The following is a 15278-nucleotide window of genomic DNA, read 5'->3' on the forward strand; positions in this document are numbered from 1 at the left end:
CCACAGACACTTCCGGGTCACGTGGCCAGCGTGACAAGCTGCATCTGGCGAGCCAGCACAGCACACGGAACGCCGTTTACCTTCCCGCTGGTAAGCGGTCCCTATTTATCTACTTGCACCCGGGGGTGCTTTTGAACTGCTAGGTTGGCAGGCGCTGGGACTGAACGACGGGAGCGCACCCTGCCGCGGGGATTCGAACCGCCGACCATGCGATTGGCAAGTCCTAGGCGTTGAGGTTTTACCCACAGCGCCACCCGCGTCCAAACAAACCCATGTGCTCTCTCCCATATTAGTGCATACATAAACCCTGCACGTGCACACATGTCCTTTTGCTTTGTAATGTTTTTTTTTGAAAGAGGTCTTGGCATGAAGAAAGGAGTCACCAGAATAAGAATACAAAGAATGCAACTTTTCAAAGAAGCTGCTGTAAGTGAAATGTGTGTGTGTGTAGGTAGGTAGGTAGAGTGAAAGAGAATCATTTCAGTCTAGGAGCAAACAAATCCCCCTTTTTTTTCCTCTCCTGAATTTCCTGTCTTTCCCCACTATCAAAGCACAGGCCCTTGCTTCATATTAATAACATCTGCTCCTATCAGGCAGGAAACACAGCAGGAAACGCAGCTATATATTTACTAGCAGCTCTCCTTGAACGTTTCTCCCTGTTCTGTGATTTCTGTTTTCTTGCACACAGTATGAACACAACTAATTTAGTTAATGGGTGACACATTACTAAACCTAGTACACCAATTTGGTCGTCGGTGATACCAATCTCTGTACTTCTATTAGTAAGATGTCTCAACTTTTGAGACTAGGTTCTGCAACATGTAGGAGCCACAAATATATTCACCAGGACTGGGATCCAAGGAACCAATCGTGAGAGCTTTGCATGAAGTATAAGGCATACTGAGTTTCAAAAGCATTCTGTGTTGTGCTATGGAGGGGGGGTCTGTCATTCAAATGGGAGGAAAGTCAAAATTCATACAAGCTGACGTGTGGATTTTTGATGTGTCGTAAATTGCTCTTGGATCCTACAACATTTATCAATCTAATTCATTTTTAAACACATTAGTAGCCATCACAGCTCCCTTTGGTGCTAAATTCATTAGGTTGGTTGTAAATTGTGCAATGAAATACTTCCTTCTTAAGGAAGTATATCTCATCCACTCCTTGTTTTAGTTTTTCTTTGTATGTTTTTCAGCCCTCTCTGAAATTTTTCTGAACTGGGGTGTCCAGAATTACTTACAATAGTCTGATCTTGCATTTTCCTGTCCCTTTCCTAATAATCCCTGGCACAGCATTTGTGGTTTTTTGCTGAGCTAACTCTTTGCATTAGTATGGTTGCCCATTAATTGCATTTTAATCAAGATTTGGTGCTTCCCCCTTCACCTTCACCCCATCCCAACAAGATCCATCGCGAGACTCACTCTGGTATAGCTCCCTATATATTAGACCAATTCAGAGGCTACACCAGACTGAGAACCACAGCTCCCTCGTGAATCACTTCTGGGGAGGGTTGCATGCCAGTGGTGGGCAGGGGCAGGTGGAAGTGGGCAGGACAATACCTGTGCCTCTTGCCTTTGTATGTGCAATAGGGTACGTTCAAGCCATGCAAAGGTTTGGTGTTTCAACACACCTCCACCCATCCACATCTCTTAATCCTCCAGCCAAGCAAAACCCAGGGGAGAGTCTTGAGGGCCAAATAGACATTTGGAGGGCCACATTTGGCCCTGTGCCTGAGGTGTCCCAGCCTGAGCTCCTGCTTCTGTGTTCTGCCAAAATCAACACAGTTTTTATAGCCTTTACCCATTGTGGTACCTACAACTCAGTTCAATCCCTGGCATCTCCAGGAGTAGGTGATTGGAGATACTCCTCTGCCTGAGACCTTGGAGAGCTATGTCAGTCACAGCAGGCAGTGCTAAGATAGATGGACGAATGGATTGATCTGATAGGAAGGAGCTTCCTGTGTTCCTACGGTACCTTTTTAAAAGAGAGAAATAGTCTTCTTTGTCATGAACTTATTTTGCTCCCCTGTCCAGCCTCCTATTATTTAGTCACAGCCCCGATATAATAAAACATTGTATATTGTAAAGAACATGTGATGTATAGGTACGTATGTTGATTTTATATATTTTTTATATATGTACATTCATGCATTCAAGTTTGTGTGCATATGTTTGACTTTGGCAAGCAAAATAATGTTATAGACAAACACCTGCCTTGGCAGTGTATATATCAGGGGCATGAACTGGCCAAAGATAAGCTCTTGTAAGTCCCATTGATTTCAGTTAGCCACATGTTTGAATCAATGAAACTTACAAGTGCTTTTACTTTGGCTGGCTGGTTCTTGGTATTGTTTGATCCATATTACCATTTAATTTTTGCAGTCTTGGAATGCAAATTTGCCCTTGAAACACTGGTGGTGCAAAGACGTTAGTGGCATTTTGCCATTATTGTTTTAGCTGCAAAAAAGAAAGCTCCTCATAGATAAGAAGTATCTTTTGACATGAACACATCATTCTCCATACATTTTGGTAAACAATGAAGAAACAGGCCATTAAAAAATATCAGTTGTGTTCCAGCCAAGTAAGAAAAACCTATGACTTTAGAATGTTATATCCTCCCCCCCCCCTTATTTGATGCAACATGTACATTCTAATTAATGTTTTGTATAGCTCAGAAAGTAGCTTCTGTGTAGTATATGGGAAAATATCTGTCTCTTATGTCCTTTATTTAAGTTGTTTCTTCCCAGGTAGCTGACGCTGTTCTGGTAATGTTCTTACAGCTAGAAATTGCTTATTAGTGCTTTTCACAGTGGTCTTTGACCAGACAGGAACAGAGCCATTGCCAAGTTGCCTTTCAGTTAACTGTTACCTTTCCTAAAACCCTGTCCAGTATATCAGTGTTGCATGTTGGCAGTCCTACTGTTGCTTAATGGAAACACACCCAGACAGAACAGGGGTTAAAGCGAGTTTATTATTTCAAACTCTGACATTCATTGCACACGTCCTTTCCCTTATGCAAGTGACTTTAGGCTGTCTGTGTACCGAGGACCGAGTGGGTGTGCTTAACTGCTGAAGTAAGGGAGTCAGCAGCAGTTTTTTCTTCTTCCTCCCACATGAATAAACAAGGCCCTATGGACTAAAGTTCAAATGAAGAATCTACCCTTTTGCATAATGCATGTAGGGGGTGATTCTGATTGGTGGGTGAGGGGAGTTTCTGCATTCTCTATGCAATATGAAGGGTAGAACATGATTTTCCAAGGACTTAGCACTTTGAACCAAGGCTGTGTGATTGGTTACACTCCAGAGCTGAGCTTTGTTGCATCTTGCTGTGTCCTGAACAACTTCAGGGCTGGTGCAAATAGTTCAAAAAACTGGTTCTTTGAAAGCAGAGACTTTTATTGATAGGTGTTTTCTGTGATACTTGCACCCAGAGCAGGCCTTCCCAAATTATGGACTGGAACCTTTCCGTCCAGACCAGTAAGTTCTGATACCCATGTTTCTCAGTTGCCTGGCAGGCCTCCTATTTATGCTTTTGCAACATGGTCATTAGCAGAAATCGTAGTTCAGAGTGCTGCTGTTCAAGCAGTTGACGGTTATGTGAATTGGCTCAGAGACAGAAAAGTCACCTGCTAACTGGAAAGCTGCTAACGTGGCACAAGAAGTTTAGAGGAAGCTCCCTGGCTCATTCATGCAGTGGGTATAGAAAATGATTATCAAATGCAAACATGCTGCTTTCACACAAGAGGAAGGTTTTAACCGCAGCAACGGATATTTCACAACAGGTTCAGACCTCCAATTTCAGTGCTACAAAATGTTTTTAAAATGCTTTTAAAGTTTGCAATCCATTTTTTCCCCAAGCCCACTGCAGTCAACATTATGGCACAAATGTTCTGGTTTATTTGTGTCCCACTTTTGTTGCCCTATAGTCCTTCTGGACAGCAGTCATGTGGTGGTGTTGGGAAAGCATTCAACTGCAGAACAAATCCACAACAAATCCACTATTACTGTGTCAAGGACAAGTTGCAGAATACACCTGCAATAAAGAACCAATCTGAGGGGTGCTTTGTTTTAAATTTGATACCAATGCCCATGTAAAACCTACATTGGCTTGGATGCATACTCCCCCCCCCCCACTTCCAAATTTTCTCCCATATTAACACATTAAAGAAACAGCACTAGCAGGCTTTGTCTCACCCAGAAGTAGTGCCAAATAAAGAAGCAGCTAGTGACACACAGCACATTAATGACTTCCCTGGCAAATTTACTTCCCATGGACTTGTAGGCATCTAGGTCATATATCAGGTCTAGCCAAAGGTCTACCCGATGAACCAATAAATGTTAAAAGTGTAGCTTTAAGGTGATGTCTGACACTTCTGGGTCTTGTGCGTGTATGGCTTTAGCATTGGACTAGAATTGATCTGTGCCTGCAACTGGTGTTATCCCACCAGAGGAATGGGTTCCTAGAGGATGCCTCAAGTTTTAGTAGTGCCATAACAGGATCAGATCCTCACTGATTCATATTCTGCCAAGATTCCATGGCTGTAAGTGCCAATGCTCATGTCGGCACTGTGTTTACATGACTAGCAAGTACCAGTTCTAGCCATGATGGTATTAACCCCGTGTCTTCATTACCTCTTTCCATGTCGGAAGATGTCAGTTGCTCTGTGGTGAACATATATGCCTCTCACATTTTCCATGGAGCCTGTATTATTTCCTTGGACAAAAGGCCAGTGATTTCGCTGCAAGTGCAGGAACTAACTAGGCATGAAAGCAAAACATTGCCACTGGCTGTTGTGTGCATAAAGATTTGCACTCACCAAAAGGAAAAGCCATGCTAATATGTACATATTCCTATATATAACTTTACTAGCAGCTCAAGTCTTACAACATCAGCAAATGCTTGAAATTAGGGGAGGCAGTAGGTTGAATATTAAATTTGTACACCCTACATCAAGCTATTTCAAAGCCATGATTATAGATAAACACTGGAGTGTTAAATGGGTGCTTTGAAATACTTTTCTAGGGTTAATTACAAGGCTACTTTCCTGTACGGTACTGATAACTCTAAATTGTCTACAGGGATAGGTGGAGGCAAGTCTCTGTCAGAACAGCACCACGCACATAGCAAAGGTTGTATACATGCTTCTCCCTCTCCCTGTTTTATCCTCACAAGAACTCTCTGAAGTAGGCTACTCTGAGGAGGCTGACTGACCCAAGGTCACCCAGGGAACTTCATGGATGAGTGAGGATCTGAACCCTTGTCTCCCAGGTCCTAGTCCAACTGCTACAGCACACTGCAGCACTCCACTAATTTGTGTGTGTACGTCTAAAAACAGGAATAAGCACTGGTCAAAGTACTGTGGAATTGGAGCTTGGCAATAGTTCCTTCCACCTTTAGAATTCTGCTTTGCAAGATCGCCTCCCTGTATTTCTGGTTTTATGACTTGTGTATATATATGTGTACGTGCTTACATGTCTGTACATTAATCAAACCTCACTTTCAGATTTCTGGATTTTTCATTCCAAATGCAGCTGGTACAATTGTGAACTCATCTTTCTGGTATGCTCCTCTGTGTCAGATTGCCTACTGCCAAAAAAATGTTAAGCCAAGTGTGTTTTTATAAAGTCCCCTGGGGAAAGCTATTTGTATACTTGTGAAAGGGCATGTTTTGTGTAGGATGATGATGTACAGTGTAAATCTATAAAATGTGGAAGTGTGTATACATTTATTATCTGCCAGATATCTATTAGTCATGTAATAAAAGCAAAGATATTTAACGTACATCAGATCGAAAAAAGGAGCTCCATTATATTCAAATAAAGAAGCTTTCTCTGAAATGAGATTCTACTGGGTGTGTTACTAATTAAATGTTTGCTTTTTCATTGTTGCAAAAAAAAGGATAATAAATATCATTTTGTTTGGACATTTACACGTTTACAAAAGTACATTTTAAATGCCTGATTGAGGACACAAAGCTTCATTGGAACACTTTACAGGACTGCGGCCATTTTGAAAGTAATTAACTTCCCATACACAAATCACTTTAATGCTCTGAGGTGATCTTCCCTGCCTCTCTCTCTCTCTTCTGGAATCCTTCCCAGTTGATAGTAGATCATTCTGGGGTTTTATGCAAGAAGCATAGAGGATGCTGTCATTCCTAAATCTCACTCCCAGTGAAGAAAAATCAAACTTGGATGAAGATGAATATGAGGTGGAAGAAGATCAACCAAGTGAGTTCTGTGGGTGGCCCTTTTTAGGCATCAAGCTTGGACCATCTTCCCTACTAATATTTCTGGTTCTGGTCTCCAGGAGGGTCTCACAATGTGAGCTGTGAATTCTGTGGTCGAAAATATACCTGGGTTCTGGCCCAGGCTGCTCAGCCATAGAAGGGTGTCGAAATGATGTTCTTTCCATCTTGAAATTATTCCCTCGACTGCATATCTATCTCCCTACTATTTTGAAATGCATTTAACCCATATCTCTTTCATATATCCATCTGCAAAATGCCCCACATAACTAGACAATGTGGGAAGTTTATGGTGTGCCTTTTATTTATACCATAGGGATTACATACTAAAATGTAAATTGCTTCAAGCTGCCCTTGGAATAAACAGAGCACACTTCAGATGTCACTGCTTTACATATGTATTTATTTATCAGTGCAATCACTTTCTATAATTTTTAGCATGCTAAACGACCCCTGTGAAAAGCCTCTTAGTAAACATTGTTTATTTTACTTGCAGCGGCCACATCATTCATCTATAAAAGGATCCAAAAGTTACTAATTCAAATGCAGTTTTCAATTTACTGTGGGCAAACAATTGCTCAAGAAAATCCAGGCTTGTGAAGTGTCAGGCTCTAATAGCTATCTATTATGTAGGGCTGCATAATCACTTTTAATTTTTTCCTGTTAATAGGATAGCCAGCAATCTAGGAAGGGTATGCATTCTACTGTTGAAAGGCTGCTGAACAAATGTTAAAGTTATTTATTTATTTATAATTATAAAGTTGTATTCTGCTATATAAAAGCTGTTTACCGCAGCAGAACATAAAACCTTACAGTAAAAAAAAAACCACTTTAAAGGTTTAAAACAGACATAAATTAACCATTGTGGAAGGATGTAGACAACTGCCTGGTTAGGCCTGATGAAAAAGAAAAGTTTTCAGTAGGCATTTAAAAGTTGGCATAGAAGGCGCCTGCAGAATCTCTATTGGCAGGGTGTTCCATAGGACTGGGCCAATGACACTAAAAGCTGTTCCTATCCTGAAACCCACCCTACTGTTCTGATTGCAGGTGGTTTAACTGACTTTAATCTTGTATTTTTATACTGTTGGAATCCATACTGGGACCTGAGAGCCGACCCTCCCATTAGGCATGGTGAAGCAGCTTCCTCAGCTTTCCCCCCTGCCTCCCTGCCTTTGCCACAGGCAGAGAAACAGCGCCAGCACTGACACCAAATCTCACCCAAATTGACACCAAATCTCACCCAGTGCATGAGATTTCCTGTGATCTCTGATGCAGCGCGACCCAAGTCAGGGATGCTTCAGCAGGGGTGATGAAGCAGCAGTGGCAGTATGGGGTGGCACATCCTGTTTCACCTCAAGCTAGGAAATGGAACGCACTGCCCCTGCAGGACTTTTATAGTGAAGGGCAGATAAGAAATCCAATTCATCGTCATCATCATTATCACTGCAGCCATGAGGAACTTGAGCCTCAGAGGTTGTTTTCAGCAGCAACCACACTACCATGACGATCTGTTCGTTGCAAAATCAGGAGACTTAACTGTGCATCTGATGTTGTTTCCCCAGGTGCATGGGTCACTGAAGTACCATCATTCAAAAGGGAAAATGGTGACATATATCTGCACAGGTACTTTGACATACTTACTGCACGTGCATAAATGTTTCCCCTCACTCTTTACTTTGGAAACCAGGGAGAGAAAGGTGTATGTGTGGTTGTATACTTCTTTCTGTATCTTTTTTTCATAGACAAATGGTCTAAATTAAAACAAAAATAAATTCTTCTAGCTAGCCACTTCCATTTTCTGTACACCTGCAGTGCAGGATTTAGTACATGGCAGAATAGGCTCCAATGTTGTCTTATAGAAACTAATTTAGTGTACTTGCTTAAAAAGATAGTTGCACACGGATGGAGGTTCTGAGACTGCTTCCTGAGATCTTGCGAGATCTCGAAACCAGGTTTACTGATTGGACAGCTCTCTGGCTTAAATTGCTTTAAGAGCACAGGTGCTGAGGAGTTCTTGATTCTTGACTCTCAGCAGCAGTAGATCCTGATAATGTTGCTTAACCCCTGGAAAGGTTTAGTCACTATTTCCCCATATCTTTCTAATCTGCATGTACAGGAAATAACTAGTTGCCTCTGACAAAGTCCATTCTACATCCCTCTTGTTTTCTTTAATGATTTGGAAGCAATCTAGTTTGGCACTTGTGAAAGTAGGTCATTCCCCCATGCATGCTAGCAGTAACTTCCAGAAAGGTAGTTGGGGGTGGTCTTCTGCAGCAAAAGCAACAAACAGTCCTGTGGTTCTTCCTTTTAACGACAGCGGTAACCCCCTTGGGTGTATGCCTCCACCAGACAGAGCTTGAGAATGTGGGGCCTGGGAGGGGGCGTGGCTGTGCAAAGTAATTTGGGAGATGAGTGGGAATGCTCCCACTTTGTGGAAGCGCAAGCCACTGGTGATTTTATAACTGCAGTTTCTTTCGTGTAATTCCTGATTTTAAAATAAGCCGCTCCAGAGTGCAGTCTGCAGTCTGATCACCAGGTGGAGCTGGAAAGAAGGCATACCTGATTGTTTTGTAGGAAATAACCGCCAAGGCTGAAGGGAAGACAATCACTTAAAAGAGTAATGTTTGTGATGACCACTAGTACGCATTGCCATGCATTGTCTGCCATTTGTTGCATGAAGCTATTTCAACAAGCTATCATGCATGGCAACAAGAATGAATTTCTGTAGATTAAATTTCCCAAACAAATTTCTACCACCAAGGATATTTTGTTTGTTTGTTTCTTATTAAATTTGTATACTGCCCTTCATCTGGAAATCACGGGCAGTTTACAACATAAGCAAACAAAATGATAACCTTCCAAAACAGCTTTTTAGGTGGTGCAGATGTCTACCAGGGGTGGGGAGCAAGAACTTTTCTTCTGTGAACTTCCTTAAGTGATCTTAGCTTCTTTCTTAAAGGAACAATGGCTATTTAGGAGAAACTAATGCAGTACGTATTACAGTTATTAAAAAGTAGAATATTACTGACATGTTGCTGCTAGCTAACAAATTCTTCCTCCAAGCTGTCTAAATTCTAGTACTTAAAAAGGGGTGGGGACAAAGAGAAGTATTAAGATAATCAAAATTCACTTATGTATCCAAAAGCACAGAGACACTTTAAGGTGCTTCACTGTCTGTGTCTTGTAATGACTCAGCAGCCTTGCATCCTATGCTCATTTGCTTGCAGTTGAGGCTACTTGCACCCACACTTCCCCTTGATCTTTCAGTCTTGTCCTATTCTGGTAAACATACTTTGGGAGCAAGACTGAAGCTCAGGGTACTATGTGGAGGAAGTGGCCAGTCACTACTAGCATACAGGCCCTTGGAAAGCTGTCTAGAAGGTGTCCCCCAGCCTGAAAATGACAAACACACACACCTGTTCTACAACATGTGGAGGTTGGTTGTCAGAATAAAAAAGCTAAGCGTGGGATTCAGCTAAGTTGTGACATGTATGAAATGAATTCTGCTCCTCCCCATCCTCCCCTGCACCTCCAAACCCGCTAAGTGGCCCTCATTTCCCTACTAGGTGCTACTTTGCATTCCACCCATAGAATTCAAAAGTATATATTTCAAAAGATTGACAAACCAATGAGCTCAGTTTCAGTATTTTTCCGAAGATGCAGAGGTGAAGGATTGAGGTTGAAAGATCAAGGAAAAGTTACTTACATTGAAATTATATATATATATATATATATATATATATATATACATACACAGCGTATTTTTTGCTCTATAAGATGCACCAGACCACAAGACGCACCTAGTTTTTGGAGGAGGAAAACAAGAAAGAAAAAAATTCTGAATCTCAGAAGCCAGAACAGCAAGAGGAATCGCTGAGCAGTGAAAGCAGCAATCCCTCTTGCTGTTCTGGCTTCTGTGATAGCTGCGCAGCCTGCATTCACTCCATAAGACGCACACACATTTCCCCTTACTTTTTAGGAGGGGAAAAGTGAGTCTTATAAAGCAAAAAATACGGTGTGTGACGATATAAGCATCTTTATAATGAGCAGAATTTTCAGACTGCCTAATGTTATAAGGTGAGAAAAGCCAGACACCTTAACTATAGAGCTACTCTTGTGACTCTGTAATATTGTTTCTTTGATCTGTTTCTCAGGACAGTTGGATGCAACGATATGGACTTCTGCTGCCCAGAAGGAATCATGTGGTGCAATCCTGCAGCATGCATAGGACTGCAGCCTTTATTGATATGCTGATGGGCACAGAAGGTGTCAGGGAATCTTTTGTTGGTTTTGGAGAAGATGGGACAGTTTAATCAAAGAGGAATTATACAAATGGATGTATTGGCTAGAGATAGGCCTAATGTAATATGAGCAAGCAACTGAGTGAAGGCTATTATGGGAACACAAACCTAGAAAAAATGTTATATGAAATATATGTAATTTTATCCCTATTCTCTTTTTGTAAATTTATTTCCTTAAAGTTATGCGATGTTGGGTCGCGCTAGGATTCCTTTGTTCATAGGTAGCGTGGAAGACAAGGCACAATATACAGCAGCTTTTGAATCATACAGTGCCTGGAAACCTGTCAATAATATATTAGTTTGTAATTTTGTGAACAAGTCTAAGTGGGTTTGTAGTGGCTGTGAAAAGATCAAAAGCTATCCATGATTTGTCCAGGTTTGAATGTAACACTAAACCACAGCTAACAAAAATCAAAAATCAAAGCTTATTTTGATAAACCATAGCTTAGAATCAGCACAGTTTAGGGTTCAGACATAAGGGAATCCTATAATCAATATGTAGTGTTGGCTATTGCAGTGTAAATCAAGTAGATCTTTGTATCAGATAGCTGCATGTGATACAAGCAGATTTCTATACCTCTGCATTAGCTACAGAGTATTGTGAATTATTTCTGAGCAAAATGTTAAGGTGAGTCATAGGAGGGAAAATGTGCCCCTTTTTAATGCTCTTGTCTACTTCATTGTACTTTTTTCAGCTCTTCTATTGAAGGTGCATAAAGGAAATAAATGGCAACACTGAAGAGCGAACCATCAAAAATCTGCACCTTGATCTCCCCAACTGAGAGAAGCTACTAAAAAAATCATTTATAACACTGCTGGCTGTGATTTTAAATGAGGGTTTAGGCTTATTCTTGAGGGCTCAGGGAATAAAATGAAATTATAATTTTGACTGTCAGGAATCACCTCCAAAGCCAACCTTAGACAGGGAAGAAAGGAAGAAAGAATCTGACCAATAATCTCTGCATGATTTTGATTCTGATGTTAAGGATCAGCGCTCAGGAGGGGCAGCTAAACAGAATTACGATCCTCAGAACAGATGGTAGAAGGGAGGAAGGAAATAAAGAAATAAAAATCTGACTAATGATCTCTGCAGGACTTTGATCACGGCCATCAGGTTAGTGATTCAGAGCTCATAAGAGGCAAACAACAACCAAACAGAATCATGATTGGGACAAGAACTTTAGAGCAGATGATATGCAATCAGACAAAATCAAAACCAGACCCAAACCAGGCACCAAGATGGTAGAACTATAATCAGGAACCTAAGCACAGCACCAAGGCAGAGTAAGGATGGGCTAGGCTGCCAAGATTCAGATGATAACTTTTGTGCCCAGGGCCAGTCCTAGACATTTTGCTGCGTGGTGTGAATAAGAAGATAGTGCCCACCACTCATTCCATATGCAGAAGCTGACCAGGCTGGTGACTGAATCTTCACCTCTGGTGATAGAACCGTGTCTTCCACCATTCCTGAGGGCAGCTGGTGATCTTAGAGTGCAAATTTTAAAATAGGTTGTTGTTTAGTCATTTCTGACTCTTCGTGACCCCATGGACCAGAGCACGTCAGGCACTCCTGTCTTCCACTGCCTCCCGCAGTTTGGTCAAACTCATGCTGGTAGCTTCGAGAACATTGTCCAACCATCTCGTCCTCTGTCGCCCCCTTCTCCTTGTGCCCTCCATCTTTCCCAACATCATGGTCTTTTCCAGGGCGTCTCATTAAAATAGGTAGTAGTCAACTAAGTTATACTTGGAGAAAACCCATTGAAAAGAATGGAGATGACTAAGGCCCATTAAAAAGCTAATATTAGGGATAGTATAATTAAATTAAATATTAACTGGTGCAGAGTACTCCTACACTGGATGAAGTAACTATGATGCTGACCAGAGAAGCCATAACATAATTGCTTTTGCTTCCTGTGAGTAATACTTAGCTCTAATAAGGCTGTAAGTCACTTTTTGAAGGATTGCTGGGTCAAAGCTACTACCACTGAAAATTTTACATTGCCTTGCTTTTTATTGTTGTTTTATTATAGGAATGCAATGTAAGCACATGTGCTCAGGAGTACATTCTAGTCACTGCAGTGGTGTTTCCTATCTAGTGTGTGTGCATAGGACTGCACTCTTAGTAATGGCAAAGTTTTTCTGTTAGAAAACACACAATAATTAGCCTACACAAATATTTGTGTAGCAAAAACAAGCCAGTCCCACCCTTCTGACTCTCAGATTTAATTATCTGTTTGCTGAAAACAAGCTGAAAGTTCTCTTCTGATTTCCGAAGGCCTTCATTAAGCTAATCCCTTTTTCACAGCAACACAGTAAGAAAAGAGCCACACCCAAAAAGTAACTGGCTGGCCCTTTTGCAAATGAATGTCCTTTCAGTTATTGAATCAGTTTCTGTCTCCTTCCTGCAGAAATTAAAGCAAAGCATTCCAATTTGCATCAATTTGAGCACAACAATTTTAAAAAGACAAGTGGGATTTTCTTTTCCTTGGGTCAAAAAGCATCTAATTTTAGCATATGATTTACCAATGAAGTAAGTGTATTGTAAGAGCAAAAGTAACATTAACACGGTTGTTTTCAACAAGACCAGCCTTTCTAATCAGCTACATGCATTTGCGTCATCGCTGCTTAAGCTACTCAAGAATTTTAAACATCAATAGCCATCTACATGCAAAATCTCTTTGTGTTTCAGGGAAGAAACATAAGGTGGAGAGAGCTTAGATTTTAGAGTTATGTCTAAGTGTGGTGTGGTTTGGCTTGTTTATATGTATGTTCAGTTCCTCTTTCTGTATTTCATAATGTTTCTGAAAATGAAAGGAAGCGTGATAATTCTAATTTTGAAACATCCCTATAGTAATAGCACCCACAAACGGTTTGTAGGGTTTTCACTTCTTACAGGTGGCAGGAGGGGCAGCCACTACTCACATCTAGACTTTTACATAAATTAAAATGCATTTGAGTTTGGAATCCCTTGTACGTGCCTGAGCATTGCAGTAGGAAGACAGCCTTCTGCAATTAAAACAGTACCCAAAGCACAAGCTAATTGTAATATCTGTCTGTTCTGAAACCCTCTCAGTTCTATAAAATCCACAGGCTATTGTTTCAGGTTTGCCAAATTGATACTGACTCAAGATCAGAATGACAAAGAGACTTGGTCCACATTTAAGGCACCATCATTTCACTTTAAACAGTTATGTATTTCCCCAAAGAATTGTGGGAGCTGTAGTTTGTTAAAGGTGCTGATAGTGATTTGGTGACCCCTACGAGATGGTTGGATAGTGTTCTCGAAGCTACCAGCATGAGTTTGACCAAACTGCGGGAGGTAGTGGAAGACAGGAGTGCCTGGCGTGCTCTGGTCCATGGGGTCACAAAGAGTCGGACACGACTAAACAACAACAACAATTCCCCTAAGAACTACAATTCCTAGAAGAGGGATTTATTATTAAGCCATTCTGATAATCGTAGCTCTGTGAGGGGCCTCCTAACAAACTTTGGGCAGCCATGACTCTTTAAAGTGGTATCATACTGCTTTAAGTGTATGGCATGAATGTTCCATGGACTGATGTGAACTTCTACTTAGAGGTATTTGTGAAAATTCAGCCAAAGGGGAATAGAAACCCCCCCCAGTAATGTCAGATCATGGGGACCCGGGTGGCGCTGTGGGTTAAACCACAGAGCCTAGGACTTGCTGATCAAAAGGTCGGCAGTTCGAATCCCCACGATGGGGTGAGCTTCCGTTGCTCAGTCCCTGCTCCTGCCCACCTAGCAGTTCGAAAGCACGTCAAAGTGCAAGTAGACAAATAGGTACCGCTCCGGCGGGAAGGTAAACGGTGTTTCCGTGCACTGCTCTGGTTCACCAGAAGCAACTTAGTCATGCTGGCCACATGACCGGGAAGCTATACGCTGGCTCCCTCGGCCAATAAAGCGAGATGAGCGTCGCAACCCCAGAGTCGGTCACGACTGGACCTAATGGTCAGGGGTCCCTTTACCTTTATTGTCAGATCATAGCAGACACATTCAACAGTCCTCGTCCTTTGCTGATTTCCAGCATGGGCTGAAATGGTCTATTGCTGAGCTCATCGAAGATGGTCTCAGCAGGAATCATATTGTGTTCTATGCTCTTGTAGCAAATGGTTTAATTTGATCTTTTGCTGAAATCTGTCAGCTGCAAGGTGGCAACAAATGAATAGCATGTGCTTCATTCATAGGAAAGTGTTTCTGTGCTGAAAGATTTGGGAAGGATATACTAAGGGTGGAGTGCTGGCAGGACAGGAGGCACATCTCCTGCACAACATTGTGCAATCTGTTTTGTTTTGTAAACCACAAGATTTGTCTTGTTTTTCAGATTTATCTTTGCTGTCCTTCTATTCCTGGACTGATGATTCAGCTCTTCCCAACTGAGCTCTTCTTAAGCATTATTTTGCAGAAATCATTAAACGATTCACATTTAGGGAATGGCCTTTGTCCATATTTTTTTAAAATAAATTCTGACAAAATATTCCATATGTTGGTTCTTCTTTTTTCACTTTTCAGTTTTGCTCAGTCCAATTTCTGAGTCAGCACAGGATCCTTTTACATATGTGATTGAAGCTCCTCAGATTAAGCCTGTAGCTTGATAAAGTGGAAAGGAAGGCAGTGGTGTAATGGTAAAATTATGTGTGCAGGAGCTCATAATGACACATACACACCTTTGCTAAGATCAGCATGACTGCAATGCTATGCATAGTCACCTG

This window comes from Podarcis cretensis, assembly GCF_951804945.1.
Source record: "Podarcis cretensis genome assembly, chromosome: 11".
NCBI lineage: Eukaryota > Metazoa > Chordata > Lepidosauria > Squamata > Lacertidae > Podarcis > Podarcis cretensis.